Genomic DNA, 24,134 nt, shown 5'->3' on the forward strand with positions numbered 1-24,134 from the left:
GTTAATAAACATTTACCATATATACAATGAAATATTACTTAGTCATAAAAAAGAATGAAATAATGCCATTTGCAACAACATGGATGCAACAGTCCCTGGCCTAGGAACTTCGGCATGCCACAGGTGCAGCCAAACAAACTAACAAACAAAAATAGTGAGAGATACACATGACTATATATATAAAATAGATGAACAACAAGGACCTACTACTGCATAGCACAGGGAATGGTACTCAGTATCCTATAATAACCCATAAGGAAAAAGAATCTGAAAAGGAATAAATAAATGTATACAAGTATACATATGTGTGTGTATATATATATATGTATGTATATAAACTGAATCACTGCTGTACACATGAAACTAACTCACTATAAATCAACTATATGTCAAGAAAGAAATGAAAAATAAAAAATAAAAATTCACGATTAAAAAAAGAAACATTTACCATACGTGCACTTTGATAATCAGACGTAGTCTGGGGTCTCCTATCGTATTAAACAGGTCCAATAAGGCTTTGACTGTATTTGTGGAAGCCTCAGTACAGCAGACACAAGGTATCAAATGTAAATGAGAGCACTGGTGAATAACCTGGAGAGTGAGAAGGGACAGGGACGAGAAGAGAGCCCGTGGAACTACCACCTTCAGCGCCACATAGGAAAACCCGGCCTCAGAGTCTGAGGTCAGCAGCCACGGAAGCCTGCAATCGGAAGCAACACGAGGGAGTAGCTTCCGCTACCTAAGAATTTTCCCGAAAAGTGAAAAGGAGCCCAGTCGAGTGGGATCAGGATGTCACTCCACAACTTCCGCTAGAGCCGCCTCAGGAGTGAAGCTGTCTCACAGGAATGCACGAGACAAGAAAATGCAGCCCGTGAGTACAGACTATTCAGCAGAACTCCTCACGGATTCTTGTGGGACTTTTCATGGAATATTCTGGAAGGGATGTAGTCACTTTTTTTCCTACGGAGAAACAAACATACCAACAAATGAAAACCTCCACAAATATCCGACCTACATAAACTTCAAGACTAATACCTGAGAAAAAAATAAAAATAAAATCTTTTGCCAGTACTCTGTAGCCTAGCCCTAAACTTATTTTATTGCAAAACTATTTTAAAAATGATTCTTGGAAAAAAGAGATGAACATGATGGAGAGAACGGTACAAGCCACAAAAGATGAATTTTTAATAAAAATAATTTAGACCCAATATAAATGTATATTGACAAGATTTCTGATTCTTAAATATATAATGATGTATCAAGCTATATTACTACATATTCTTTGCTTCAGCGCTATAAATTCTCTCATTTGATCAATAGCTCATTAAACAGTATGGCTATTTAGAGGCACATGGAATAGTTGTTCTAGGCATTAGGATTTCCTTGTAATTTTAGTTTAGATAGACGACTGTGAGATTGGAGTGAATGCCACAGAAACACATTTACAAATGACCTGGACCCCTGCCAGCCTGGGGCTAATGGATTATTAACTGGGGTGAATTCCAAGACAATTGCTCTTTCTTGTGGGAAAGGCAATGAAGAGCATCCTTATCTTATTCATTCATAGATATCAGTGTAATTTCTCTGTCCATGTTGGGTTTTTAAACCTATTGACAAGAAATAAGAGCAGAACTCCTTGATGGAAGTGTTTGGTGGAATGGTTATCTCATAACAATATTTTTCGGGGACACCAAAAGGTATAATACACTTTCAAGAAAAAGTCAAAAGAACCAGATTTCAGAGAAAAAAAAAGTCTTCCTTCCTTCCTTCTTTCTTTCATTCTTGAAAATTCAGCCCCAAACTCTGAGTGAGAAGATTCTGGGCAAAGTGTGAGAGTGCTGGGTTCAGAATCCCAAGAGGAGGGGGACTGAGCCGCCAGAGAGAGCTTGACAGGGGGGGCAGCCCAGGCGAGGAGGGCAGAGGGCAGGGAAGGAGCCCAGGAGAAGGCAGAGGCCTGGAATAGTGAACCAGGTAACAGCCATTGGTTACAAATGGGCAGCTGAGAAAATAGTAAGTATATGGAAGATATAGGAGGCATGTTTCTCACTGCAGGAGAAGGGAGTTACAAATGTGGGAAGAGCAAAACAAAAATGGACACTTTGCTACTGAACTGGAGTTACGAGTGTCAGTGTGAACTCACAGTTTTCAATATATATCTATAGATATAAAAACGTAAAAATATAAATGCTAATTATAGTATACACATACTTCTAAATGAGGATTTTGCTTTCTGAATCTTAGTCTCCATTAAATAGAACCTGGGTTCCTTAAAGAAATGGATGATTCTAGGGCTGAGGCATGGCAAGTGCAAGATCCTGAAAATCAAGAAGTGCTCCAAGCATGCTGGAGGTATGGCAAAAGAATATGTTTTTGTTGGCCAAATGTGGGATGATTGGAATATCAAAATAAAGACTGATAGCAACAAATTATAACTAGAGACTACAACAGTAATCTGGAATTTCATACTAGCATGAACTAGATGAAGGAAAAAAGTGGGGAAAAGAGAAAGCTCTTCCTGGGATTTAATGCCAATTAATACATGTAAAATGAATAATGAAATTGGAAGATCACAACTTGGCAACCATAAGAGTGATAACTGATTCTAGTAGGATGTTCACATTTCTTAAAATATCTGCCCACAACATGCTCCTTGAATGAAATGGAAGAGTGTAGTGGGAACACCAGTGAGGCAACACTTCCTCAGGTCACTGAAATTCATCATCTGTAATGGAACAAAGCTAAATCAGGTGCCACCTACAGGCAATGAAAAGAGCACCAGCATCCCTTGCATGGTATTTCTGCCCAAGTGCACAGCCCGAGGAAACATGAGGAAAGATCCATACTGGAGGACATTCTGCAAGGTATCTGGCCTCTACTCTTCAAAGACGTCATGGATGTGAAAATTAAAAAAAAAAAAACAAAAAAAAAACTGAGAAACTGTTTCACATGGAAAGAAACTGAGAAGACATGACGGCTAAGTGTAATAAATGATTCTGAGTGGGAACTTTTTGCAGTTAAGGATATGGTTGACAAATCAGATGAAACTTGAACAAGGTTTAGATTGGTAGGTAGTAAGGGATTTGTGTTTAACTCCTCATTTTGATGGCTATGTTATGGCTGTGTAGGAAATGTTATTTGTTGGAGATGCGCACTGAAGTATCTACGTAGAGTGTGACATCATGTCTGCAATCTGATTTGGGATGATTCAGGAAAAAAAGGTTACTTTAAGCATTATTGCAACTTTTCTGTGGCTTTGAACTTATTAAAAACATTAAGAAAAAATAATTCCATGGGTCTGTGTGTTTAGACAGTGCAGTACGGGAGTGAGTGAGGGTGGAAGGAGGCAGGATAATAAAACACAATCAAAAAGTAATCATCATCGAAGCTGTATGAGAGGTACATGTGAATTCATTATAATATTCTATTCACTTCGGTGTATGTTTTTATAACCATGGGCAATTTGTTTAATCTTTCTGAGCCACAGTACAATGGGACAAATGTTAATTAGATATATTCAAAGACTCCAGTGTTTTTAGTTCTGTAGTATGCTTTATTTTATTTTATTTTATTGTCTTTTTTTCTTTTAGGGCTGCACTGACGGCATATGGAGGTTCCCAGGCTAGGGGTCGAATCGGAGCTGTAGCCACCAGCCCACGCCAGAGCCACAGCAACGCGGGATCTGAGCCGTGTCTGCAACCTACACCACAGCTCACGGCAGTGCCAGATCCTTAACCCACTGAACAAGGCCAGGGATCGAACCCATGTCCTCATGGATGCTAGCCGGGTTCGTTAACTACTGAGCCATGATGGGAACTCCTGCGGTACGCTTTATATAATTGATTTTGGTTAATGGGATTATTGTATTTAGTAACCTGATGGCTTCTTGCTACATTAAACAAGGTAGTCATGGCAGATATGGGCTACTGGAAGGTTATAGGAAAGCTCTGCTCTGTGCTGGAGATCAGCCAGAGGGTACCACCCTTGGGGCCAGAGCTGTGTAGTCCAGAAGCTGATGACTTCTCACCATCCCTACCATCACTACTCTGGTCCAAGCCACCATCACTTTTGCTTGAATTATCCTTACAGCTTTCTAAAATTCTGTATTGCGACTCCCCACCACATGCAATTTGCCTTGCTCTCTACAGTATGTTTTTAATATAGTTGGCCATAGAATCAACTTAAAACAGAGATGAGCTCCTTCATTCAGAATACTCCATTGGTTCCCCATAACTCAGAGGGAAAAGGTGTTTCTACAGGATCACCAACCTTCCACACACACACACATCGCTTTCAGGTGGCATCTCTTAATGTCCCCATTCCCTGTCTCCTCCAGCTACACTGCCCCTTTGCTGCTGAACACACAAGGCAGGCTTGGGCCTCATCCCCCATGCCCTTGTGGTTCTTTGCCTGGAACACATTTTCCATTTGATCTTTTTATGACTCCTTCACCTTCTTTAGGTCATAATTTCAATATTTTTATTCCCAAACTAACTTATTTGAAATTATTCCCTATGTTTTTTTCATGCTATTTATGTACCTATAGAACTTATTACCAATAACATGACATACTATATGTTTGTTTCTTTATTATCTTTCTTCCTTTGGCATAAGCTGCATGATGTCAGAGAATTTTTTTGGGGGGTGAAGAGGGAAGAGTCTGTTTTGTCCACTTTTGTATCAACAGCACCTAAAACAGTTCTTGACACAAGGTAGCTATCAACAAATCTGATAGCTTCGAAAAAAGAGAAACATTTTTTTTTTTAAGATGTATTGTCGGTCTCTATAGTTTTTTTTTTCCCACTGATTTTTTTTAATTAATTTATTTATTTTTCCACTGTACAGCATGGGGACCAAGATGCACTTACATGTATACATTTTTTCCACCCTTTGTTCTATTGCAATGTAAGTATCTAGACATAGTTCTCAATGCTACTCAGCAGGATCTCATTGTAAATCCATTCCAAGTTGTATCCGATAACCCCAAGCTCCTGATCCCTCCCACTCCCTCCCTCTCCCCCCAGGTGGCCATAAGTCTATTCTCCAAGTCCATGATTTTCTTTTCTGTGGAAAGGTTCATTTGTGCTATATATTAGATTATAGCTATAAGTGATATCATATGGTTTTTGTCTTTGTCTTTCTGACTTATTTCGCTCAGTATGAGAGTCTCTAGTTCCATCCATGTTGCTATAAATGGCATTATGTCGTTCTTTTTTATGGCTGAGTGATATTCCATTGTGTATATATACCACATCTTCCTAATCCAATCATCTGTCTACGGACATTTAGATTGTTTCCACGTCTTGGCTATTGTGAATAGTGCTGCAATGAACATGTGGGTGCATGTGTCTTTTTCAAGGAAACTCTTGTCCAGATGTATGCCCAAGAGTGGAATTGAAGGGTCATATGGAAGTTCTATGTATAAATTTCTAAGGTATCTCCAAACTGTTCTCCATAGTGGCTGTACCAGTTTACATTCCCACCAGCAATGCAGGAGGGTTCCCTTTTCTTCACAACCCCTCCAGCACTTGTTATTTGTTATTTTTAAAAAAAGCACAACTTAACAAAATTGATAAGAGGTAAAATTAAAAATATGAACAGCTCTATATCTAGTAAAAACACAGGTTTTTTTTTAGTTTTTTTTTTTTTTTTGGTCAACACCCTTGAGGTTAAAAAAAAAAAAATCGAGGCTAGGTAAATTCTATCATATTTTTAGTGAAGAATTAAAGCCAATATCATGTGATTTTTTTAAAAAAATACAGTACTAAGAAAGCCCTTTGCAACTTTTTGTATGGAGTAAGTATAATGCAAAGACTTTACCAAAAAAGTGGTCTAGCTCCCCAGTGTCTGTGTTGGACAATGGCCGCAGGAGATAGTAGTTAAGAATATGTTGCAGTTGCTTTCCATGCTATTAAACTCAGAAGCCTAAGAATGTTCCTAGCATACTTTCTTCATACCTATCTCCTCTCAAATAAAGCAGGCCACATTCTACTTTGGCAAATACTTTCGTCATTTAAATCATGACAAAACATTTTTGGAGCAGGGCTTAATTTACAGTTTTAATGTGCTGTTTTGATGATTAATTTCTCTTCCTCTTTGATTTAAAAGTAAAAAAAAAAAAAAGAGCACATATGATTTCAAAGGCTTTAGGTGTATGAATGGTCCACTCACTTTAGTTCACCAACACAATAAGCCACAGAACTGTATTGTATGGATCATTGACATGGCCAGCGATACTGCCTCCCACGGAGCTACTGTGACCTGTCTTGTCGATGGTGGCTTCCTCATTTTAAAAGCAATGCACTCTATGTGGCCGCTGGTCCAGAATGTGTCTCAAAGAACAATAGGGGACCATGGATTGACTCTGACTTTTTTATGCCATTGTGACCATCAGAAACTTTTAAAAGTCAACTCCTCCTATTAGGATTTCATAGTCTATAATAGCTATGCATTTGAAGCAGCTCTGTTTAAACTCATATTATTGAGCTTTTCCTTAAATGCGCCTATCAAAATTAAACAGAAAACCGTGGTTACATAACATATAAATACTATATTGGATACTCAATTCTGAAGGTTAAAAGATCAACTACAACAGCAAGAAAGACAAGCCAGTGTTTCTCCATTTATATTATCAAATATAAAATCATTTACACTTGTTGGCATGTTAGTAATTCTTACCTAGTTTGGAAAACTTACATCAGTGGTTCACCAGAACAGCACCTGGAAACCTGTTAAAGTTCAAATTCTTGGGCCACATCCTAAGATCCACTAAATCAAAAACCCTACCTGTGCAGCCCATCAAACTACGTTTTAACAAGGCATGCAGATGGCTCTGCTGAACCCCCAACTCCATCCACATGGAGACCAAGTTTAGGGTGGTATGGACTAGCATTCCTGCTAAAATAGCTGTATCTTTAGTGGAAAGATATGGTTGCAAGCATTCTACAGTAATTCTGTTGCCAATTTTTTTTTTAGAGGCCATTCACAAAATGCATTGATTAACTGCTTATTTAAACCAAGAAAGAAAATCTCCAGCCTTCTTCTTCCCCATGGTAGATGGGGTGTTTAGCTTTAACTCACCTCCCTCATTCTACAATGATTATCCAGTATCATTTGGCCTGGTTCCACATGGATAATAGTGTGTTAGTTGGCTGCATTTAGGCCTGTAGTGGAAACATCATACTATGAAACAACTGCATATCCAGCCCCCATTTGTATCCACCTTACTCATTTCCTATGAGCCTCTAATTTCCAGGAGCTACAATTATGAGACTCCATTAAGCTTTATTTTTTTCTCTATCACTATATGTTTTGGAGCCTCTTCTTTCCAATAACTCAAACTGGTATTAAGTCACATCCCCTCTGTATCCTAGAAAGAGATTGGCCATTTCAAATTAGCGTTAATGGCTAAGTTTTAACGCATTATCCCAAAGCAATAGTATCTATATCTTGTCACTTTCTATTACCTCAAATCAGTGCAGTTATGAGAATCACAAGTTGTAAAGACCTTGTAAAGACCTTGGAGTGAGATCACCTAGGCTATTAACCCTCCTGTCATAACACATAAGTGTCTTTATCATTCATTCAGTGAGTATATATTCCAGGCATCATTCTAGAATAGACGACAGAATTCAGTAGTATATGAAGGAAAGAAAATATAACTCTCCTTGTGATCAGACAATGGTGGTAACAGATATGTTCCTAAATCTAAAGTAATACTCCAATATACGGAAAGATTTATGTCAGTCACACTAAGCAGAATCAGACAGGTGACTTTAAAAAGAGCCTTTAGAAGAAAATAGAAAATAGTTCCTGAGTCATCCCATCTCTCAGAATACCATCACAGTAATTGCCAAAATTAGACCCTGTGGTTACCTGCATATTCTTTGAGACTTGGCTTACATGCACTGTGTTTCCACTGATGAAAACGCAACTTCAAATATGTTTCAAAACCAGTGTTGGGATGGGTTTCTATGGAGTCATGTCAATTCCAATAAAAGCACATTTTTCAGCTAATAGGCAGAAATTAATTAACAAGAGGACAAAACTTGGAACAAAGTACACCCTATGCCCTTTAGTGTCATTAAAAAAAGATTTGGCATCAATTACTTCTAATAAATTTTAAAGCAAATTATGTAAATTTGATGATGGAAATTTTTAATAATTATCGGAAATGTCAGCAATTAACCAATAAGCAATAAGGAAACTTTGAAAAAATACTGTCACATTTTTCTACAGATACAGTCCATACTTTGTAATTTACCCATATCAATATAAATATTACTTATGTGATATTTTATAATATTTTAACACTATAAAGAGACGAGATGCTGCCATCAATAACACTTGTAACAGGACCATTTCAGATAAAAACAACTAACAATTCATGGTCAAACTCAAATAAGGACACAGAATTTCAATACGACTGTTACTTAATGAAAACACTGGCAAAACAGTCAGGCTGTGTGAGTGTAGATGAAGCAGCTCTCATGTGAGATCAGAGGTGTAAAGAACCCCTTTGTCCCTATAATGTTCTTATTATTGACCACGAATAGTACAAAGTAGGTTGTTTCAAAACTGTATGTACTTAGCCATTATTCAGCTTATTTTTCTAAAATTAAAATACTGTTGAGGCCCTTTAGTTTCAGGACTACTAATTTCCTGAAGTACAGTGATGAGAAAGGTAAACTGAGTATCTCAAGAGGTAAATTTTTATCCTGAATCCCTGTTATTGCCTCTTATTATAATGTTTATAGACCTTAAATTATCTGGGCTATTGTTTAGTTGTTTTGTTTTCTATCAGTGAAGATAAATTCTAAAGATTTAAGTTATACGTGTTACAGGCAAAAGAAAAAAATGTATGCTTGAATGAAGTTTCTATTATAAAAACTTTATTTGAATAAAAGCTCGTATTGGAATATCCATGTACACTGTCATGGAGAGATTCTTTGATGATGGTAAACGAAGGTGAAGGATAACGAGTGCTTATCAAATATCCAGGCGACTGACTTCATGTTTCAGCCTCCTTTATAGGAAGTTTTCAGAGATAAGACTCTTCCTAGCCAATGGACTGTAAGTGAAAGTGATGTGTGTCACCTCTGAGCAGAGACAGGTAAGAGCCGATAATGCCTCTTAGGCATCAGAAATGCCCTAGTGCAGTGGCCTTTGAGGTCATGTATTCCAGACGGCCTCAGTAAAATATGGAAGAACCTCAGCTAAACCACAGCAAATTGTGACATGATTGAGAAATAACCAATGGTGCTAAGCCACTGAGATTTCAGGGTATGTGTCTTGTAAAAGTTGATACAAGCTATCCTTATAAATATTAAAATGAGTGAGTCAAGTCCTGGGAGAGTATCTAATATATGCATCTATGTTGTATAGTATAAAGCCTGGAAATGGTCTTAAAGCACAAATTTAAACCAATAAGCAGCGCTGAGCACTAGCCTGTGGAAGCCAGCGGTCAGGGGTAGAGGTGGATGAAGGGCAGATGAGGGTGAGGATGAGAGACTTCCGTTCTTAACTCTTACCAATCAATGCATCTTATTTTGGTTTACAATAAACACAAATTATTTGATATATAATCTATTTTTAAGTTTCTTGTCATCATTATCATAATGACAAAAAATTCAGTATCATGTGACTAAACTGCACTCTTCAGATGCGAGATATTAATAAGTTTCTGTATAAAAAGTCTAAACAGAATTAAATAACTTGATTAAAGACAACTATGGTCTACATGTAACAGAGTAAATCTAATCAAGAAGCAGAATGCTGAGACTTTTGACAAAGTATTCTGAAATTAGAATACTAGAATATCTACAAATTCAAAGATAAGGTGTATTTTCTGAGCCACAACACAGACAGTGAATGACTACTGACTAAATGGCTCAACAAATGATGAATACAATCTGTGTTAGATTTTATATTCCTCAAAATTCCTAAAAACATGTGAAGAAGCCAAGAAGAAAATGCACATATACTTATCGAGGGGAAAAATGTGAAACGGACTTGCTTGTCACTTGACAAATGTCCCAAATCCATAGGGAACTGGTGGGTAGGAGACATCCAGAAGTAGGAAAGGCCCTTTCAGAGTAGAGGTAGTGAGATTTGACCTGTTAGATTTCAAGACTTAGAGCAAAGCTATTATAAAACTGTATAAAATAGGACTGTATGGAATGACCAGAGAAAGACAAAGACACTAATGAACGTAATACAAAATCCAGAAAATATCTGGGAAACACAAAATCTGGAAAATATAAGCCCTCTTAAAAATCTGGGTTTGAATGAAGTAGGAAAAAATATGGACAACAAATTAAGTGGTAATAAAATAAGTGATTTCCCACAGTGATGAAAAATAAACTCCCACAGGTGGACTAAAAACTTGAATGGGGAAGAAATATTTTCAAATATTGCCCCCCAAAGTAGGAAACTTTGAGTATAGGCTAATTACTTAGATAAGAAACATAATTAATATATTTTGACTGCATTATAATTAAGCAGCTATTCAACAGGCACCACAAAGAATTATCTTCACTATATAAAGACAAAAGAAACTAATGCAAAAGTGACAAAAACATAATTAGTCATTTTTTAGGAAGAAATCATGATTTTCATAACCAACTATGAAGATGTTCAGTCTTAATAGCCATCGGGATCAAGTAACACTTAGTAATTCCATGGCTTGTTATAAAATATAGAATAACAGTATCCAGGAAAAAAAAATATTGGGAAAAACTAAAATACACATTGACAGAAAAATGAATAAATGACTGCACTACATTTGTAAAATATTCTGCAGCAGAAAAACAAATGTACAATGTGAAAGGAGCAAATACACATTATTTTAAACAAAAAGACACATTCCACCAAAAGGTTTAATCACATCCATTTAAAATTTTAAAACATGCAAAACTACAGAACATTCTGTTCTGACATACATACATCATTATAAGTAAGAAGGGAAGCAAGAGAACTATAAAATGTAGTTGAAGACAGCATTTATCTCTAAATTAGGAGGGATATAATGCACTTCAAAGATACTGGCAATGTTCTGTTGCTCACATTGTGTGTTATCATTATTCTTACTCCTTATATAGTTTTGCATTTGCAAACTATTTAAGAATAACATCTTAAAACATAAAAAATAAAGTGATTATTTCTAATTACTCTCCAATGGCCAGAACTCATCATATGGTCACACCAACCCACAGGGGAACTTCAAAACTTAGTTTAGTTTTGCATCTCAGAATAGGAAAGAGGTTTGCAGTTCCACCATTAGTCTCCACAAAAGTCTGCTCTTCTTTTCATAAAATATCAATTTAACCACTTCCCACACACAGAACACTCTGATTCATTCCCCAACTGAGACAACATAAAGCCCTATCTAATCGCTGCCTCTGGTTCAAAACCAGGTTCTTTAAAGCACAGTTCTCCCCATCAGGAGGAGGGGTTAAAAATCAATAAATGGAGGGAAATGTCTCTGAAGGAAATTCAAACCCTCCATATCTCCCGAAACTTCTAAAAGATAGCCAGGACGTGATTCTTGTGCTTTGGGGGCCCATTTCACATTATTTCTAATTATAAAATTTTTTTAAGTATATAATATATACATACATAATGAAATGTTTACTTCACTGAAGCTACTTAATATATCATCTTCTCATATAGTTATTTGTGTGATAAGAATTTACCTGAAATACACTCCCTTAGCAAATTCCCAGAATTCAGTACAGTATTATTAACTAAAATTATCATGCTGCTCATTAGATTTCTAGACATAATCTTCCTATATGACTGTAACTCTGTGCACTTGGATCTTATCTCCCTTTTTTCCCATACCTGATAACCATAATCCTAGATTCCACACATAAGTGAGATCACATGTCTTGATTAGGGAATTTTTGTCCATTTAAATCTAAAGTAATTATTGATAGAGATGGATTTACTATTGCCATTTCCTAAGTGCCTTCTGTTCGTCTTGCAGTTCTTTAGTTCATCTTTTCCTTCCTTGATGTTTTCCTTTGTGTTTTATTGATTTTTTATTGATATATTTTGAATATATTCTTTTTCTTTTTGGTAACTTGCATAGGTATCTTCTTTGTAGTTACCATGGGCTTCTATATATCTTATAGTCACTGCAGTCTATTTTAAGCTGCTAACAACTGAAATTTAACTGCACGCAAAACTTAACACTTTTGCTTCTCCCGCCTCCACACTTTAGTGTATTATATAATCCACATCTAAATATTGTACATTTATTAACGCACTTTTAGCTATGGTTATTTTTAATACTTTTGTCTGTAAACTTTTATATTAGAATTAAAAGTGATTTACTCACTGCTATAGTATTATAGTATTTTGTATTTGTCTAGATATTTATCTTTACTAACACTTTCTTATGCTATCCTGTTGGGTTTTTTTGTTTTCTTTTGTTTCATTTAGCATCCCTATTTCTTTCAGTATTTGTTGTAAGGCAATCTAGACGTAATAGACTCTCAGCTTTTGTTTGTCTGAAAGTCTCTCTCCTTTGTTTTTAAAGGACAGTCTTGCTGGGCATAGTGTTCTTGGTTGGTAAATCTTTTCCTTCCCAACTTTGAATATATCATCCCACTCCTTTCTGGCCTGCAAGGCTTCTGCTGAAAATCCACTCAATACATTGTGGGCAATCCCTTGTATGTGACAAGTTGCTTTACATGTAGAATTGCTTTACTTTGATCCTTTTAAAACTCTGTCTGTGACCTTCGGCAACTTGATTATAATGTATCTTGGTGTAGATCTGTTGGATTCATCTTATTTGGTATGCTTTAATTTTCTGGTTCTTCCCCTCTATCTTTTCTTGCTGGGACTCTCATAATGTACATGTTGTGGGGTTTTTTGGGGTTTTGTTGTTGTTGTTGTTGTTGTTTGTTTTTATGATGAGCATTAATTTCTTAAGCTTTTTCTACTCTTTTTAATTATTTTTTTCTTTTTGCTCCCCTCACTGAATTATTTCCAATGATACATGTTTTAATTCACTGTTCCTTTTTTTTGCTTGGTCTAGTCTAATTTTTCATTCCCTCTAGTGAATTTTTCATTTCTTATTGTGTTCTTCAGCTTCTTGAATTCCCTTTGGTATTTTTAAAATATTTTCTCTGGCCATGAGCTATGGTGTAGGTCACAGACACAGCTCAGATCCTGTGTGGCTGTGGCTGTGGCTGTGGTGTAGGCCAGCAGCTACAGCTCCAATTCGACCTCTAGCCTGGGAGCCTCAATATGCTTCAGATGTGTCCCTAAAAAGACAAAAGACAAATAAAATAAAATATAAAGTAAAATATTTTCTCTGTTGAAATTCTCAGTCTGTTCATGTATTGTTTTTTTTTTTTTTTGACATGGGTATGCATCTCTATGACAGTTGTTTTAATTCCCTCTAATAGTATCAATTGATTTATTAATATCAATTTCTGGAAATTTATCTTGCTCTTCTGTCTGGAACTTATGTATCCATTTTTTCATTTTCCTTGACTCTCTATGTTAGTTTCTGTGCTTTAGACAAAGCCATCACCTATCCTGATCTTCACAGACTGCCTTCTCTTTCTGCCCCTGGGAGAAGCTAGAAGTGAAGGTTTTCTTCCTGATTGTATGGTACTGTGCCAGCAGTAAGGATTCTGGCAAGAGAGTGTCTTTTTATTTTCCCCTACTCGCTTCAATGAGTCTATTTTCATGTTTGCCTAGACTACTGGAGCCTTTCAAATAGTTTTTGGGTTTATCACAAAGGGAATTTGTCCATGAATTGTTGCTGAATCTGTGTGTTCACTGAAAGAAAGAAAATTCAGGGATTCCTAATACACCACCTTGCTCATGTCACTTCAATTTTCTATAACTTGTTTCATTCAAACATCTGAAATACCATAAAAATGAAAATTTACAAACCAACTGCATTAACATTCTGTGAATATTTATCATTGCCATGATTGAAAAATAATAAAATACAAGAAAATACTTTAATATTAAATAAAAAAGCATGACAGAAATGTTATACAATTCTATCATTCTAATTTGTGCACATTAACTTACATATGCAATCATTTTTATTTTTTTATTTTTTGGCCCCATCTACAGCACATGGAAGTTCCCAGGCCAGGGATCAAACCCATACCACAGCTGTAACCAGAGCCACAGCAGTGACAATAGCAGGTCCTCAACCCACTCTGCCACAGGGGAACTCATGCATTCAGTTTTAATGCCACATTCATAGTACACTCATTCCATATACTGTACTATTTTAACTTAGCAATCTACCATATTCCTTCAAAAATTTTTACACATCCCTCATAATTTTCATTTACAATCACTGAATGTTATTCTATCAAATTTCAACTATTTTATGTGGAATATTTGACACAGACTATGAACCATCCCATGACATGAAAAATATAGCTCCTCTTCAAGGTATGGTATAATTTTAATTTTCATTTCTAACTGTGTGGGTGATATAAACATTGCAAAGTGAGAAAATTATTTTTCCAACTAATTGAAACATGGTTTATTTATTTTTTTCACTTTCTATCATAGAAACCACCCCTATTCTCTTAATGAAAAGGGGTGATCTTAGTAATGCAAGAAGACAGAAATTATACAGTAAGTGTAGGCTATAGGAAACATCACAAAGTAATACAAACCAACATGTATGATGCTGCTTTACCTTTAATGCTTGTCACCTACTTACAGAATCCAAACACTGTAGCTTTTTCTTCTCCTATGGTTATCAGTGCCTATTTCTTAAACAAAAGAGAGATGTGACTCTCAAGGTGCTGAGATCTGATAAGAAGCAATCGCAGTAGAAGGCTACTTGAACATTTAACTTTTCAAGGAGTGTTACCTACTATTACAAAAAATGTTCTTGCAAGAGGCATACATTTCATGTCTGTGGTTGTAGAAAGAAATCAAATCTAGAAATATAATATCTTCAAGGGGAATAAACTCACATTTTAAAAGCGAGTTTTGGTTTTATATTAACCATATATCATATTATCTTGTTGTATTCATGAAAGTCTAAGAAAGACCAAAAGAGTATTCAATTCTGATATTCCCAGACGTAGCTCAGTACACAGGTCTCATCCTCTCCACCTTAGACATTTGTGTTTTATAGCTGTGGTATACGACAGCCAAAACAGTGTTCTTTTACCAGAAACTATCATATTTTCTCCCTCTGTGTCCCAAATTATAATGTAAACCGTAAAATGGAAATCTGAGGGTTCTCATTCATCAAAAATGACTGCGTGTCACTTATCTTCCATATCCTCTCACAATGGTGAATCACTTCACCTGCTGTCACAATCTCCCTCTGTCCACCTAATCCTGGCTTGCGAAACAGACCAGCTCTGGCTGGGTAAGTGGTATAGCTGGAGTCCTGCAGAGAAGCTGAATGCCATGGAGGCTTCAAGGTAACTTTGCTTTTACATGGCCATTCATTCTGGTTGCACGGCTAGATAGTTAGTTCTGAGGCCCAGTAAACCAAAGTAAAATAACTCAGAGCAAATGATAGAAACGGAAACCAAATCTCAAACCTTGAAGCATACTTGTCTCGTTTCCTCTAAGGACAGATTTTGTCAACGTAATCTTTAATATAAAAATAAAGCAATATATTCTAGTACCTAATTCTATCAGTGCTTTCTCATTTTCCCTTTTGCTCTTAAGAACCAAATTGATTTGACAGTATGCAAAAATGTCCTACAGTATGTGCCTAGAAAGCTGAAAAAGTATCTGTGTTTCATTAGTCTCTGCAAACTTAGATGTCTGTTTAATATGTCCATATCTGTAACTTTCTGAAGAGAAACAAGTCAGCCTTAACCTAACATCTGTCTAAGACATTAGCTACTTTATAAATTACATGTTATTCAAAAAAGCTTACTGGATTATATTTCTCAAAAAAAGACACAACACTCCTCTTGAAAGTGAAAGTGTGGTACTGGTATTAAGTGGACTGGACAGCACATTCACAGATGTGTTTGCTAGCGATCAGGGGAAAGACAGAGGGCAACAGAAGAATCCCCAAAGCATGTAGGAGTTAAACGTTTATCGGTAAGTTTTATCTAGCCCCTGGGCCCCTGCCTCTCTTCATCTCTTGGCACGTATACCATGAGCAGAGTGAGACTCTGAACAAATCTTCTGAAATCGTATTTGCAGCTTATTACGTTTTTCTAAGTTATTACCATCACAGCCTGGGTCTGCATCGGGAGCAAAGGAGTGAGTCTAGACTCTGTCTCATACTCTGGTGAGCCATAAGGCAGAGCCTTGCCCTGGTAAGCTCAGACGTGGCCGACCAACAGGGGAACTGAAATGTGATGGAAGGCAAAAAGGAGCAACGAGCTTCTGCCCTGGGGAATCCTAAATGTAGGTGGACAAGGAATAACGATTCAGACCCAATTGTCTAGAAAATAGGACGGCTACTTTACTACGATTTAGAAAAACTTGTCTCCAATTCTGCTTTGGTTTTCCAAGGCTGCTATGTTTACTCCATCTACTAATGTCCATTTACAGAATGTAAGCGTTCTATTATCTTTGCTCACAGTAGTTTTTTTCCATAACACTGTTTCTCTCAAAGTACCGGTGGTGCTAGTAGTAATTAATACCCTGTATTTTTTAACTCCTGTAGTTTTCAAATGGAACAAAATAAATTCTTTATTGATAGAACATATTAATCATATCCTAATGGAGTTTCAATATAAGATGCTATGATCACTGCATTACAAGATAAATAATATAATCTCTCTGAGTACATTTGCCAAACTATTATGTTAATACATAAAAAGCACTAAAATAAAAACACAATACTTTTGAAATATATGATTTATATCTCTCTATATATTTATAAAAATATATAATCTTCAATTAATATAAAGCAAGAGTTATGAGACATGGTCTCAAATTCTGTGTCTTTCAACTAAACTTGACCTCAATAAGGCACTTAACCTCTGAACAGGAACCTCACCCACTCTACACATTCTGAGGGTAAAAGTGTGTGCTTCATAGGACTGTACTGAGAATTAGATAACGAACCCAGAAACAACGGCACATGGTAACATCCCTAACCAACCCACTGAAATTCCTGATTCACAGAGAAACATGATATAACTAAGAGAAGGTATACACTAAAAAAGATAAAGTGAAAAAATGAAGTGAATTAGAGAAAGGACAAAAGATTCATAAATTTCACCATTCTGAATCAATGTTCTATCCATCCACATATCAAATGATTCCGTTTAATTTATCCTTGAATCCAACTCTCTCTTTTTTAAATCTGAAGTTCACTCCAAAATCACTTTTAAATCATTATGTTTTTCCTGAGTAAGCAACTCTATGACTCTTCTCCCTAAAAGGCTGACATTTCATTTGTTTACACAGGAAGGCTGTCAAGACCATTACAGTGTTTATAAAAGGCTGAGTTTCCTTTTGGTTGATATATTGACAGCATAATGCACGCAATGGTTTTGTAGATTTTTTTTCCTACCCACAAATTTTCCTTTTCCAAATCTAATATGGATTTTGGATCTTGTTTATCTTTCAGTGTTTTTCCATGGGAAAAAAAAAAAAAGACCACTATACTTCATAAGATGGATGTTTATGAAAACAGCACTGTCAGGAAGAGATTGAATACCTCTTTCTTTTTATTTTCCATTGAATAGGACCAGTCTTTCCGCAACATTGTGGAGGAGAACAAGAGGATAAAAGCAAAAGGGAGCATTTTAAAAGTCTACACCAGTTTTTAGTATTCAGGTTGAACCATATCTTATTTGGAAGACTTACATAAAAGAGGACCACCCCCCGCCATCTTGTCTTCTGTAACACATTCCTCTAACAGCACAACCCACGTAAAATCTCTTCCTTAAAAGAAAGCGTGACTTCTCTAAGCCTACAAGATTCTTCTTGCTAATTTGTGAGGCAGACATGTAGTAAGTATAATATAATGTGATAAGTGTTGTGACGGAGAAATAACCAGTGAAAACTAGATCACAAAACAGAGATAAAAATGCAGTCATCTTATGCTTTACTCCAATTAAAGGAATACCGATTTGAGTCCACATCTTAAAATTGATGCAAAGCCACTATCTCTGTATAGAATTCCTGCGTCTTCTAAATGCATCAAAAGCCAAAGAGATTTGCACGGTCCTAATGTTGGGGCTCAGTTGCACTTTACAGTTACAGGCAGAGACACAGACTGGTGGACCTGCAACTGCTGTTTACTTTTCAGCAAAATGACATCGCCTTTGACAATGCGCCCTACCCATTTTGACTACTGATTGTTTTATCCATGCATTTAACAAATGTTACTGGTTGATGTTATGTTCCAAGCCCTTTTCAGACGCTGGAAATAGAACTGCTAGGGGAAAAAAGTACGTATTTTTATAAACCTCGCACTCCTGTGACAATCATAACTATTTAATAATTATTTAATGCTTATTATGGGTCAGACACTACAAATATACATAAATACATATACTGATTTACTACTTTTTTCAAGGAAGAAAGCATTCATACTATTCCAATGTCATGAATAAACAGAGTGAAACACAAATAGCTTAAAGAAAATTCCCCAACTTTCCATAGCTAATAAGAGATTGATTTGAACTCACACAGTCTAGTTCTAGAGCCAACGATTATAACCTAATTTATCACATTATTCTGCTACTAGTTTCAGTTGAGGAAAAACGTTTCCTTTGAGCCCAATTATCGAGGGACGACAGTCTGCTGCCCTGGATCTCCCAGGGGAAACAAGCCTCCTCTTTCTAAAGGCCAAAGGGAGACCAAGAGCAAGCCGATGTACAGCACTGGGTCTCCTACTACTCCCTCCGAACAGCGCCAAGCCTGCCAACACTGTCGGGTCTAGATTTTGGAGGGCATCCATCCATTCCTTGTGGCTCTTTTCCTACTAGATTATCCACATAAATTCTCCCTTCCAACGCTTTAAGTAGAAGAAACTCTGAAAAACAGAACACCCACCCACAGCACTTAAGGTCACTCTCCTGGTTGTCCCTAAGAGGCCCCAACATAAACAATATAGCCTCTCTCATTTTCCAAACAGTAAACCATCTTCAGCACCTCAAGGATATTTTATTTTCTTATAGATTAGCCAATGACTTGAATTTTCTTTACAGAAAGATAAACACATAAAAATTGTAACAAAACATTTGTGTAAAGTGCTGAGCAGTATCATGAGCAAACATCAGGTTGATGACAACATCAAGATAAAACTCACATGGAAAGAAATGTTCAACCTTGGACTTGAAGGATAAGTAAGAGTTTTCAATTTGGGGAAGTAGAGAGAGCAAAGCAGAGGGAGGAAAGCACATGAGCCAGTCATGGCTGGCCAGCAGTACGATGTTATATCCTCGCCGTTGGCCTAGACCAATGCCAGGCACAAAGCCATGCGGTAAATGTTGGTGTGAAGGATGGATAAATGGACGGATGTCGTTAAAGGAAGCAGACCATGGTAGGAGGTGCAGAAAGCACATGGGTGGAAAGAGGTCTAACAGTGAAGGACTGAACAGGTCGTGAAGCACATTTTAGCTAGAACTGTCGTCTTCTAAGCCAGTGGTTCTCAAAGTATTCTTTGTGGTACCCTGGGGCTCCTTGAGACCTTTTCAGGGCATTCATGTGGTCGAAACTATTTTTATAACAATGCTAAGACATTATATTCATCTTTTCTCTCGTGGTCTCCCAAGCACACAATGACATTTTCCATAGTCCACACGACACACAATGACATTATTATTTTAACAGGAAAGGGTCACATATTCATACATCCTTGTCTTAAAAAATGGCTTATTTTAATAGGTAATATAGCAAATGGAGAGAGACCCACATAACCCACATAGATCAAAGTGCCTTTGAGCTCCTCAGTAGTTCGTAGTCGTATAGCATGTTCCTGACACGAAAAAGTTTGAGAATCATCGTTCTAGGTAAACCATTACGTTTTTGACATGGAGTGATGGTATAATCATATCAGTGCAATTCTTCTATGCAGTTCACTAGAGGTAAGACAATTAAGTCTGATGGGTCTAAAAAGCCATTATCTATTTGTTCTTATGTCTCAACGAGGCAGTTACGTTTTAATTTCTTTTTTTTTGTCTTTTTGTCTTTATAGGGTTGTACCCACGACATGTGGAGGTTCCCAGGCTAGGGGTCTAATTGGAGCTGTAGCCGCCAGCCTACACCACAGCCACAGCAACGCAGGATCCTTAACCCACTGAGCGAGGACAGGGATCGAACCCTCAACCTCATGGTTCCTAGTCAGATTCATTTCTGCTGCGCCATGACAGGAACTCCACATTTTAATTTTTTTAAGGGAATTCTATATGGCTGCCATAGATACAGCTTGGAACTATCACTCATGATCATAAACTCGAGTCAAGTACATAAATGTTTAGCCATTATCTACTCTGCCCTTTCAGGAATAAATTTCCCATTACGAAGGAGACTCTGGGTGAAGGTGATAGTCTTCAGCCTACAGTAGTCAGTTCTACTTTAAAGTACAAATACTTTTGTAGTAACAGAGAAGGCTATTAATATCTTTAGCTTGAAACCTCCTGCCCATACTATGGCATACATGGGTCTTACCACCTGGTCTCCACAAATTTAAAGTATTTTGCAACAATTATTCCAAAGTGCTTTATGCCCTCTGGTGACCATTTGAAACTTTGTTCTTTCTTTTGATCGATTCCTTACCTCAAAAATTTTATATTTGCTTAACTTTGAGTAAGCAAAATCTAATTTTGAGGACTATGGCATATTTTGGCTGGAGTTTGGGAACTACTTAACCTGGTAACAATAGGGTGCTTGCTATGTAAAATTCATTTCCTGAACTCATTTTCACCTCACTTGGATACTTTTAATTTTCCATTTTCTCTTAATGTATAAGTCAAAGGTGCCATCCAAGTCAGTGTCGAAAAGGGGGCACAGAAGATGTCCTGCAGTGCGGATTTTTTAAGGTTAGAGAGGGTATTATCAAATACTTATTACATTCATTTATAATCGTCTTCCAAAAAGAAAAAAGGATAATGAACATTGTAGTAATAATTATACTGGCCCAATCCGCTGCTGCTTATCGAGGCACTGATTGAGGTTTATGATCTCCACTTCTCTGGGTGCAACAGAGACAGCACTGACCGCCAAGTGCTCCCGTTAACAGATGTCAGAATCTGCTTTAACTGTGAGCGCTTCCAAGCAGTTTACCAACTTTACCGAAGAACTTACAAAGAATTTACCTACAAGCATACTCCTTACAAGTTTCTTTCAAAACAAAAGTAACAGCTTGGTCTCTTTCTCCCCAGGATGTCACTGCCATGTACATGGAATCACTAAATATAAAAGAATATGCTTCAAGAGCTTTTTCTGATTAGAAAATCATAGACCTAGGATTCAAGGCTCTTCTGGGAAGAGATCAGATTCACACTCAAGTCACTATCGATACTACTGATTTTTAACCAATCGACTGCTTAGTGAATGTGATTTGGGTTTAGTAAAGATTGCAAGTAGTTTTCTATCTCCTACGTAGATTAAATTTAATATTATGAGAGATCTGTCTCTCATTCATTTCCCCACTTGCTATCGGCATGGTTCCTAGTCAGATTCGTTGCCACTGAGCCACGACAGGAACTCCTCAGCACTCTTGAAGTAAAAAGAAGATGAGGGGAGTTCCCGTCGTGGCGCAGTGGTTAACGAATCCGACTAGGAACCATGAGGTTGCGGGTTCGGTCCCTGCCCTTGCTCAGGGGGTTAACGATCCGGCGTTGCCGTGAGCTGTGGTGTAGGTTGCAGACTCGGCTCGGATCCAGCGTTGCTGTGGCTCTGGCGTAGGCCGGTGGCTACAGCTCCGATTCGACCCCTAGCCTGGGAACCTCCATATGCCAAGGGAGCGGCCCAAGAAATAACAACAACAACAACAACAACAACAACAACAACAAAAAAAAAAGAAGATGAGGTATTGAGTTAAACTGAGGTCATTTAGTTTTTAACATCTAAGAGTCCTCATATATTTTATAAGTTTGAACGGAATTTTCACACGTGACAGATACAGTAAAATGCAAAAGAAGTACCAAGGATTATTCCTGAGAATGAAGTCATCCTGCTTAATTTTTCCTCATAAATTGGTAATTATGGAGTTCCCACCATGGTTCAGTGGTTAATGAATCCGACTAGGAACCACGAGGTTGTGGGTTTGGTCCCTGACCTTGCTCAGTGGGTTAAGGATCCAGCGTTGCCATGAGCTGTGGTGTAGGTCGCAGACGCGGCTTAGATCCCGCATTGCTGTGGCTGTGGTGTAGGCTGGTGGTTACAGCTCTGATTAGACCCCTAGCCTGCAAAGCTTCATATGCTGTGGGTATGGCCCTAAAAGGACAAAAGACAAAAAAAAAAAAAAAAATTGGTAACTACAAAATTTTTTGTCCCATTTTTGATCAAGACTGTTTCATTACATACAATTGTGTCATTATTATTCCTATTGTTCAAATGAGAAAGTAAAGGAGAAGAAACTGATTTTCATTACCCAATAAATTAGTGGTGAAGCATGAGCTAAGGCCAATTATCCTTTAAATTTGGTTTTATATTGGCTTCACATATACACCTCGTCCCTTTCTTCCTCTTCAATAGGAAATCACTGTGTAAAGATACTGTGGCCTTCATTTGGAGAAAGAGGGTCACCTGCCTATAGTTCTTGTTCCCAGGTGTATGCTGGGTGTATGACAATGGGAGGGGAGTTGGAGAGTTGTCACCAGATTGCCCTGCAGGGGCCCAATGATAAAGCCTATGACTTCTTCCCCAAGTCTCTCAGAGCCAAGTGGTCTCCAGGCTCCCCCAGTCCTTCCCATCTTGACTGCTGATGAGGTGGACCTCACAGAGACTGTTCTGTGACTTCCACTTGCCCTTCTAAGCAGGCAGCCATTTCAAGAGCCTTCCACATGGAGCCACCACCACACTATGGTGGGGACTCTGAAAAGCCACTCTGTCTGCACTTTGGCATCTGTATCTTGGATGCATGGCCAAATTTCTAGGACTACCTACGCCTAGAGGGACTTGGCAATAGCTTAGCTGAGCCAAAATCACATCCCCCCCCATACATTTTATACATTGTATCACTAATTCTACTTTAAATGTCATCAGTCCCTGGGGTGTCTGGGGGACAGGAGGACAGCTTTCAGGTAATCTTTTTTCTAGAGTACTAAAACAGAAGTAAAGCAGAATTAACTTGGCCCCTGGTCCTACCCTCAGCCCATCTAACCCATCTCCCCTTTCTGGGGCTTTGGGCTATTACTGAGACATGTACATTGGTTTGCCTCCCTCACTTTGTCTCATATATCCTCCTGCTAACTTGATCTTCTCTAATGAACAGCTGTATTTTTTGGAAAGTATGGTACTGAGAATGACTGATTTTCACTCCACCAGGACGATACCACATTGGGACACAGGTACTAGCAGGGAAGAAGAGCCAACAAAATGCTTTGAAGCTATGCCACACTTCTGATTAAGTTCCATTATCTCTGCAGCAAAACAAACAAAAACACTCCATCTCATTGATCTGGCCAGTACTTATGGGTTGTGTGTGTATGGTGGGGTGGAGGGGGAAGTGGTTTCTTTTTCAAACATTACAACCAGTACTTTTTTAGTATTTTTTTAATAAGGAGGCAAAATGAAACGAGGATTTATTCCATCAATGTAGCAATGGGTTAGGCTCCGTAAAGTTACAAATTTTTCCCACATAACTTGAACCCCAGAGAACTAAATCACAATGCTGACTGGACCTCAACGCTACAACTAGCCTTTCTTTCCCCTCTGTGGTAACTGTGCTTTGTATCTGCTGTGTTGTTCCAACACAGTTTGAATATCCACTTTGTCGGGTCAGGAGAATGTAACCAACCCGACCAGGGAGCATAGCTGTGCACAGTAGAGCGGTAGGTTTTGTTTGCTAGTATGTGTTTTCTAGGCCTCAACCATAGGCTCTGGTTATTGTATTCATCAATGGAAACACTGTGCCAAACACTGTCACATCAACTCTAATGAGTCATTTTTTAACCTAGATGGTTTAGCTATTTGAGAACACTCCCACTCACATATCTTAAATTAAATGAATGAAGGCCATTCATTTAGAGTTTTGTTTTGTT

The sequence above is a fragment of the Phacochoerus africanus genome, chromosome 12, assembly GCF_016906955.1.
Source record: "Phacochoerus africanus isolate WHEZ1 chromosome 12, ROS_Pafr_v1, whole genome shotgun sequence".
Classification (NCBI taxonomy): Eukaryota; Metazoa; Chordata; class Mammalia; order Artiodactyla; family Suidae; genus Phacochoerus; species Phacochoerus africanus.